This window comes from Halichoeres trimaculatus, unplaced genomic scaffold (genome assembly GCF_033239565.1).
Source record: "Halichoeres trimaculatus isolate MK-OKI-2021-1 unplaced genomic scaffold, fHalTri1.1 fHalTri1_scaffold_7, whole genome shotgun sequence".
Taxonomy (NCBI): domain Eukaryota; kingdom Metazoa; phylum Chordata; class Actinopteri; order Labriformes; family Labridae; genus Halichoeres; species Halichoeres trimaculatus.
In genome coordinates, this window is record NW_027437185.1 from 31,664,893 (window position 1) to 31,674,926 (window position 10,034).

Genomic DNA, 10,034 nt, shown 5'->3' on the forward strand with positions numbered 1-10,034 from the left:
GTGGCGTCCTCACTTCGAGCTGAGCAAGTTGATGTCCATATTTTTTACATTCTATGTTTGGCAGTCTAATCTCTTCTTGCTATCCCTCCTGACATAATTTACAATCCCTGAAAAAAAAAACATATGAACGGCTGCCGTCATTGTTAAACATGACGTAAAACCTCATTTTTAACCTCTTAAAACTAATAAAAACAAAACTTTTTAGAAAAAAAGGACTTGGATTTAAGGCAGCCAAACAATATCTTCAAATTACCACAACAATCCGCCATGAGAAACATTTCTATGAGGTGTATTAATTTTTTGGAGATGGAGATTGGTTTTTTTTTACTTGTACTGCAGCCAGCCACCAGGGGGAGCAGTTTTGGTGGTCAGCAGATGTTTTTCTAACATGAGTTTGAAGCTGCTCAAGGTTTCCTCCTGCAAAAGGGAGTTTTTCCTCGCCTTTAAAACCTTAACTAAATGTTGCTAAGTTCTCGTCCTATCAGTGGCGGTTTTTCATGGAGGCCAAGGGAAGCCTGGCTTCCCCAAAAAATATTGCAAGAAAGAAAAAAAAAAGCCTATAAAAAAGCTTAACCACAATGTAATCCCTAACCCTAACCCTAACCCGACTGCACATGCGCAGTACTTTCTGAAGCGCTGACTGCTTTGAGGGGCAAACGTAAACAAAGTCTTCGTGAGTTCAGAGGTCAGTACAGCCAAACAGCGCTGTTTGGAGTGACACAGACTGACGCAGAGGACTATCTCGGAGCGGACCATGAAAGAATATCGGTGAAAAACGTGAGTTTTTGGACGATTAATGCAGTTTTAGGAGCGGCGCTGTCTATGCCCCGATGGATCCCATTTTACGGACGTCCGCTGCACGATTTTGGATCTAAATATCTCCCGAAACACTGCTTGGATCAGGAAAGCCTTCTGGGTGAGAATTTTGTTCTGCTTCATTCTATAAACAATGTAAAAGCTGTATAAACCGAACTTATCCTTTAACAAAGGGTAGAGCCGATGGAAAAGTCAGCTCTGAACACTGAATTAAATTCGTTGTCCAAGCTGGCTTCCTCAGTAATTTTTATCACGGGCCGCCACTGCGTCCTATGGTACAATATGGTATCATATTGAATTGTATTGTACCATATCCTTTTTATGGCACAGCACCAGACTGTATCCTACAGTAATGTTTTGTTTCTGTGTTATACTTAATTGTCTTCAGTATCATGTTTTTGTTGAAAGATTAACTGTATTTCAAACAAAAGAAAAAAGCTAAATCCACCAGCAGTAGTTGTAAAACCACTGAATGAGGCAGAAGAGTAATCTCTTGGCGCATGCTGAGAGTATTTTCAGCACTGACCATAAGGCTGGCTTTATTGGTCCACTGACAGTGGTTAAAGATAAAACAGTGAGCATTACTCCTTCTTCTTTTAGACCTTAATGCTGTTCCAGGAAATTATTTGGGTAACATTGGACTTAAAAGCCACACTCTCTGTCTTTCAGGAAACTGTGACCTTAAAACAAGCGGTATGAAAGACTCAAACTATTTCAGGAAGCTCACCTCTGAGCACGGTGCAGACAATGAGATTTCAGGAGGGGGGCATGCCAACCACAATGCAAGGTAAGATGAGGTGTCTGCCTGTTTTCTGTCGCTTATTGAATCTTTTCTTTTAGGTGTTTGTTTTCCCAGTTTGTCTTCTCAAGAAAACCTACTGTTCTCCCCAACCAATGATAATGTCCCACACACAAAATCAAAACCAAACCCTCCCATTTACAGCTCCTTTTGTATCCTCTTACTTTTGTCAACACCTTTAAACCAATGATTTAAAAATTAGATTTAAAGCCTGATTGTCAAAGCTGTGTAAATGTAATTCATTATATTTAAACAACAACAACAACAAAAACATAAAAAACCCATATTGATACACTTTTGAATACTAGCGTGAAGTCACATGACCAGGTACAGGTTGCCAGCTTACTGTCAACACAGAAATAGTGGGGGCGGTTCAGAAAAAATCTACTCTGGAGGCCGTTTTCATAAGTTTGCAGCCATGTTAACACTGCTGTCTATTGTGCTTACCTTGGGTGGTGATGCCCTCCTCAGTTGGTGTCTTGCTGCAATATTGATTTGTTTGCAATATTTTCCAATAAACACGGGATATCTACTCCACACCTGCAGTTACTGGAAGTCCAAAGTTGTATTTTTTGCTCTTTAGTTGATGTAATTTTTAATTCTTGTTCAGAACTTAAGTCATCAAAATGTGAACAATACAAGAACCAAAGATAAGGTGGTACTTTGATTTTTATTATGTCTTCTAAAGCTCTTTTCTATCAGCACATAGCCTCCAGAGACTTTTCATCAGATTTTTAACCGAGCAGTACTCTGTCAGAGGACCTTCCTGTCAGCAGCTGGTTTGAGGCCTGGCCTCCTCTCAAAGAGCGCTGCAGCCCAGCACAGGCGCACAAGGTCAGCCTCTCTCCTGTGGTTTCTTCTGCAATGGTATAGCTTCACTTCCTGTGCAAGATTACCATCTAGCCTCTCATATTCTAACTGATGCTTATCGTATGAGCCGCAAGCGCAAACTCCCTGAACATCTCTACACCTTGGCCCCCAGCGGCAGACTCATCAGCCTGTCAATCTGGCAGCTCATCCTGTGTCCTCAACCCCCCTGCCCCTCCTCATCCTCCTCAGTGCGGCCAAAAAATGAGCCGTCCTCCCCTCCTCTGTCCTGGACCTGTCAGAGGGAAATAAGATCCACAGTCCCAGCCTGGGGCGTGAGGAACAGAGAGGTTGTATATGGGTGAAATGAGTGCATGAAGGGGTGTGTGTAACTGAAATTTTTGGATCATACTTTGACAACACGACCAAAAGCTTTTGTGTGTGCAGAGGTGTCTTCATGGAAACTGCAGACGTGATACCCTGGAATCAGGAAGGATGCATGGGACCACAATGATAAACCACATCAAGAACAAGACAAGGATGCTGAGGAAGCAGCAGAGGCCCCGCCCCCTGTACTAGATTTACCGCAGATAGAAAATAACTGTTGGAAGATACACATGTTAAAATAGTTGAAAGCACAACCAAGGTGAAATGTTTTCTGAAGGGATTGTTCCAAAATCTTTGGAGACAACTCAGAGTAGATGTAACTGGCAAATGTAAACATGTTGTAAAAAGATAACAAATATGGTGAATTAAGTTTTTTAGAATACATAAATGAATCAATTGCCATCACAGTGCTAAACAAATTTGTAAATTTAATATTTATATATATAAATATATATATGCTTTTCTTTTTTCTTTTATTTTTCTTAATGTGTATACATTTTTTAAATTAATTTTAAAATTTTTGATGCCTAAATGAGTAATGCATTAGTTGCCATTAAAGTGTCAGACTTATTCGCGCTTATTTGTATATATATATATATATATATATATATATATATATATACATATATATATATATATATATGTTACCTTACTACCGTATCTAAAATGTTCAAAATTAATAAAAAAATGTATACACATTAAGAAAAAAAATAAAATAAAATAAAAAAAAATAAAATATATATATATATATATATATATATATATATATATATATATATATATATATGAATATATATATATATATATATATATATATATATATATATATATATATATGTGATTTTTTATTTATATATGTGATTTTTTATTTTTTTCTTAACGTGTATACATTTTTTGAATTAATTTTGAACATTTTTGATGCCTAAATGTGGTATGCATTAGTTGCCATTATAGTGTCAAACTTAATAAACTTGGCAATTAGTTTATCGTTATTAAAAACATAGATAAAATTCAAAGAATATATAATATATGTATATATGTATATATATATATATATATATATGTATATATGTATAAATATATATATATATATATATATATATATATATATATATATATATATATATATATATATATATATATATATATATATATATATTTATATTTACAATTTTTTCATTCTTTGAATTTTATTTATGTTTTTAATAACGATAAACTAATTGCCAAGTTTATTAACCCTAAAATACTTTGCCAAGGCAATAACTATGCACACTTTAATAAAATGTTAAGTCCTTTCCACTAAATTACAAGTTGATATAAGTCAACTTAATATTTTCAAAATGTGTAAAATTGTTGTTGCAGTAAAAACATCTTATTCACAACAAAAAATGAAATAAAAAAATTGAATAAAAATTACAAAGTGATGTTCCTGTTCTGTTTTATTTCATACGTTTGAACTTCAAACAATAACTTGCGAAATCAAAGAAAATAATGTTTTGCACTTTTACAAATCTCTGCAAGTTTTGGATTTTTAACCTGACACACTCATGATGATAAGAAAACAGTGTTACCTGATGTAACAGCCCAGGGGATGAAGTAGTAAAGACAATACATTTACCTGCAACCTAAAATTTCAAATGGCACCCTGTCTCAAGGCAAATGAGATGAAGAAGCATGGTTATGACTAAAACTTAGTATTTTAAGGGCATTTAACTTAAAGTAATTCATACATTGGACTATATCTGCAAATAGGTAGAATATACTTAAATATTTGTAATTACATCTTTTAATTAGACACAAAGTCCAGGTTTATAGTGTAAGTGAAGCAATAATGCAAAATATGTCAGTTCAATCATAGGGAGGGGCTTCAGATGTATTTTATCCATCATAAGGCTGAACTGGATCATACTTACAACTATGAATAATGAAATTACTCTACGATTTAGGCTGCTCTTGGACTGCCATTGTTATTAAACACACGGGTACTTCACTTACACCGGCTTGGGCTTCATAATCGACTGTTAACTCTCCTCTTTGAGCACAGCAGCTGTCCTCTCTGATCTGGCGTCTATAAGAGAAGGATGAGATAGTGTCACACAGCCCGGTAGATAAGATCAGGGAAAGGGAGAGGAGCGGCAGTCTGGCCGGTCTGGCTATCTCTCTGGTGAGAGTGTGATTCAGCGGCGTGAATAATTAAAGCTGGGAGTAGAGATAGAAATCTGTAGACGCCGGGGTCGGATAATACTGGACGGATACCGGGGGCCTCTGGTGCGGGGAGGTGGCGGCTGAGACGACATTAGTCACTCTCCCTGTGCCCCGGGCAGCCGTCAGGGCATGGCGCTGAAGGTCAGGAGATGATGGATGGACGGAGAGCGGAGGTGGCTCACAGCTGAAGTTGACTAGAAAACGAGTGTCCTGTACATGAAATATCATCCTGGTTGAGGAAGATACCTGATCTGATACTGCAGCAATGTGTCACGGGTCTGTGAACTTTGTGAGGAGATGAGGGCTGTCAGGTCCAAACGAAGTTTGTGATAAGGAGAGGTGGAAAGGGAGAAAAACAACCATTTTAAATAAGTCAGATGTCCACTTATACTGTGAGAAAAGAAACTTTCAACCTCCGTTAGCTTTTTATTTGTTGCTGTTTCTTTTCTTGTCTGTATTTCTGGTGTAGTGTATTTTTTTCATCTGTCTTTTCCTTCTTTCCCTTGTCTCACTTGTTAACACAGTTTGGGTCAGCTTGAGGTTTATGCCTGTTTAGGAGGAGCTTTTTACTGCCACTGTTGCCAGATTTGCACTCTACTCAGGTGTCAGCCACAAAACCCTCTCTCGCTTGCAGTTAGTCCAGAACGCCGCGCAACAACTTTTTTTATTGTTTGTTTTAAAAGCTTTTAATGGACTGGCCCCACAGTATATCAAGGATTCGTTCAAATCTATACTCAAGCGCGTGAATTGAGGTCCAAGGGCCAGCTCCAGCTTGTGGTGGAGACTTAAAACCAGGGGGGACAGGGCTTTATCTGTGGTCAGCCCCAGACTTTGGAACACCCTCCCCTGCCACATCCGAACAGCCCCCACAGTGAAATGTTTCAAGTCTCATCTTACAACCCATTTTTATTCCCTGGCTTTTAACATTGCAAGAGTTTTGTGGTCCTCCGTGTCTTTTCATTATTTCACAATGTTTATCTGTTTGATTTTATTGTTTTATCTATAGTATCATTTTAGATTTATGCGCTCATTTGATTATTTATTGCTTATTGTTATGTTGAAATGTCTGTTTTATTGTTTTGTAAAGCACTTTGGAGATGTTTTTGTTGTACAAATGTGCTTTACAAATAAAGTGGATCGGATTGATTGATTGGATGGGAAAATCTGCAAATACCAGACATTTCGGTTGTATCATTTTTTTGTGATTTGTTGCGGTATAATATGAATAAAAAGCTCCCAAAGTGCCCAGAATTTTCAAGAAATTCATTTTGTCACTATATTAAGATAATGGCCTAAGTCATTTTTTGGCTTAAATCATCTCTCGATGCTGGCCATCTTTATGCCCTATAGGACAATGGCCTATGTCAAGAGGGTGACTTAGGCAATTTTATTTCCTGCCCAAGTCAAAATTTTTGATTATTAAGGATAAAATGTGTTTCTTGGACAATTAAACAAGCTTTCATGGTGGCAGCTGCTTCAAGAAGAAACAGAAACTTCAGTGCAGGGGAAGCTGTAAACATGATCCTTGAATCAGTTTCTACTGGTGAGTGATTAGGTTCACTATCATAAAGGTAAGGGCATAACGTTGTGTAGTAATTTAGTTTAAATTTCACGAGTTATTTTTTAACTACAGATTTATCTACTTCTAGCTAGCCACCTGCTCCCACTTATTTCTTTAAGCAAACATAAATGAGCACAATGCAATAATGCTCTTCAAAGTTTTAAAGTTAAGGAAATGTTTTTGCTTCTTGTCAGGAGATGTATGAGTATGATTAACCTGACATTTGTTTAATTCGGGTTGGAGTTATTTAAGTTTTGAGTTTGCTTTATTGAGTTAAAGGACAGTTCATGATCAGGTTTCAAAATGTTGTCAAAACTGAACGTTGGAAATGGGTTAAGTTCAATTAAAAAAAAAACAAGCAAAGAAGGCCTGGAGAAGTGAGAATGGGACAGGCTCCTGACCAATTTGATTCACCTGACGTTTGTTTAATTTAACGCAGGGTCATTTCAGTTTTGAGTTGGCACTATGGAATGAAAGAGCAGTTTAAGCCAGATTTAAAGTTGACTAAGTCACACTACAATTTTAGAAAGATTGGCCTCAGTCACTTTATTCTTTAATGTTACATGACTTACATACAATGCTTTATGCATACCAACCATAGACTGTATATAGAGTGGACAGCGTAGCTCTGCCATTTACCATTGTACGGTTTTGCCAGAGTCTGCGCAGTAGAGACTGTGAGGTGTCCTGGTAGAATCTCATCGTTAAACATGACGTAAAGCCTTGTTTTTAACCTCTTATAACTAATGAAGACTAAACTTTTAAGAAAAAAGGAGGACTTAAATACAAGGCAGCCAAATAATATCTTCAAATCACCACAACAATCAGATGTGAGAAGCATTTCAAGGAGGTGTATTAATATTTTAAAGCTTGACCACAGCCCATCTTGAATGACTGGGGAGATGGATTTTTTTTTTTTTTTTTTAACCTATACCCCAGCCAGCTGCTAGGAGGAGCAGTTTTTGTGGCGACCTCATTTCAAGGAGGAGCAAGTTGATATCCATTTTGTATTACAGCCTATGATGTCAACAGCCATCCACTGTGGAGGCCTTTTTGATTGAAATGATTAATAAAATTTTGCAGCTTAACTCATTGTTATTATTCATCCTAATATTTATTACAATCAAACTCTCAAGTGTTTTAATGAAGTGTGTCATGTGTGTTTATGTGCTAGCTATTAGATGGTTGCCTTTAAAATTCAGTGTCCTCCCCCTACATTGTCTCCTCTTTGTTCCTCTCTTCTGGTTGGTTCCTCTGCACCAGACATCTTTCATGTTTTTCAGCTGGGAACCTGCTGAGAAACTAAACCAGCCACAAGTGTGAACACTCAGTTGAACGTGTTATTTTTTAAAGAGCAAGCCCCCTGCAATCGACCACATCAGCCTCCTCCCTAACAGCTTTTCTTCACAGGTCTATAAAAACTAAAACACATATTGTTTCTCCAAATGATGCTGCTCCAAACACTGTGTGGACGACGCAGCGTGCAGAGGTTGAACTAAAACAAGCTCTGTGTGAGCCCCACCACCAAACGGCGACGTCCTCCTCGAGTGTTAGTGTGATTTTACTGTAGGAGTGGTAGCAGTGAGCCAGCAGAGACCCACTGATGGCGTGGAGCCTCATATTCAGGTCATCTCACAGCCAGAATGATTCCTTGATTATTCCTTATTTATCCCAGTCAGTCCCCCTGCTGTGGTGTGGAGTCCCTGAAAGATGTGTGTGTGAGTACGAGGAGCCCGGGCTAATGAGCTGAGAGCTAGCATGCTGGTTGTTAGTGCTTCACCCGACCATGATACACATTTAAATCATGGGCTGAGCAGCAGCTTACTTAAGGAGACACAAGCTAGTGATGCAAGCTGGGTACACCAGTGTGGAGGTGTTAGCTTGTTCATGTGGAAGTCCACTTAAGGCCTCACTTAATCTGATTCAAAACCATAGATAAAAGGATTCAACATGCTCTGGGTAACTGTGGCCTGAGAGACCAACAGAGGGAGGTGTGTTAGCTGCAGAACGGCTTCATTTCCTCTGCATGCGTGTTAGCAGATCATAAAGACCAGCAGATCACTTTTGGAGTATAATGTCCGATAAAATAGAAAATAATAGAATAAGGAAACCAAAAGTAAGTGTATAGAAAGTGCAAAAAGATCCATAAGAAAATAGATGCTGACAGCTTGTCCATCAGTGTCCAGTCAGCCAGTCTCCACCTCCACAGGGTCCAGGAGTGAGCTTCTTCAGCAGTCTGTTCAGTCTCTGTCTTCTGGATCCTCACAGCAGGTGAAGTTAGCCATGTCTGTGAATAGCATGATGCTACTCTGCCTGCTGGTATTCCCTCTGTTGCTGGGTTAGCACTGCTAGCTTGTCCATCTTATTGGAGATAGATCTTACGTTCCCAATAACGATGGATGGAAGGACAGGTCCATGTCGTCACTTTCTAGCTCACACTTGAGAACCAGCACATCGTCCTCATCTCCCTCTCCTCACCTTGTGGGGAAACATCTGGCCTTGCACCAGTTAGCATTGACATGCTACAGGCTGCTAACAGCTGATTTCACATGTAAACAATGCAGCCATGGTTACATGTAGGATCTCCAAACAAACACAGGAGCAAAAACAGTAAAAATGTTGCTGAAGACAAAACCAGTTTGGTGTCCATGACCAACAAATGAGCCATACAAAGTAATGATCAACTCCAAATACAAAGATGATGAAAAAGAGATGAAAAAAATCACAATGGCGCCTAGACATAAGTTAGTATTATTTTTTATTGATTACTGACATTAATGTGGCTTTAAGAGGTGGGTGTTAGACAAAGGAATGATAAGCTGAGGGTGTTGTATCAGCGTTATCTTTTCCAAAGACATGAAATGTTAAGTATAGTGGCGATACAAAGTAGTTTTTTTAAATAAAAGCCTGACCTTTTTTCCTCCATGTAGAAACTGTTTTCAACAATACTTTCAGTTTTCTGTGTGATGCCCCTAATGCAGAACTAGGTGGCAACCCGGCAAAATTCAGGAGGAAATATTTAATAATTTATCATAAATTTAAACGTCATTTTTTCACTAAGGTGTAAATAAGATGTGTGTACATTTCATTAGAAGTGTTCCTTCATGGCACTAGTACTTCTTCTGCTACCAAAAATGATTCGTAAGAAGTATCTGAAGCATTATAAGCAAGTTAAACTTGAAAAGGAGCTGCACATCTTAACTGGCAATCTCTGCAAGTTTCTTCTTTTGACGGACAGGAGTATGACCTCGTTAAAGTCAATGTCAAGACGAGCCAAGGCTTGCCATAGGACAGGGGTCTAGGGGTCTAGGGGTCTGCATCCTGCAACTCTTTGACTTCTTTGCAGTGACTCCTCATAACTTTCAAAAAATATTGTTGAAATAAAGCAGTTCTCTTTTTGTTTTCAGAGGGTACTGATGATTAAAGACATTTACACAAAATAAATAATGGTTTGAAATT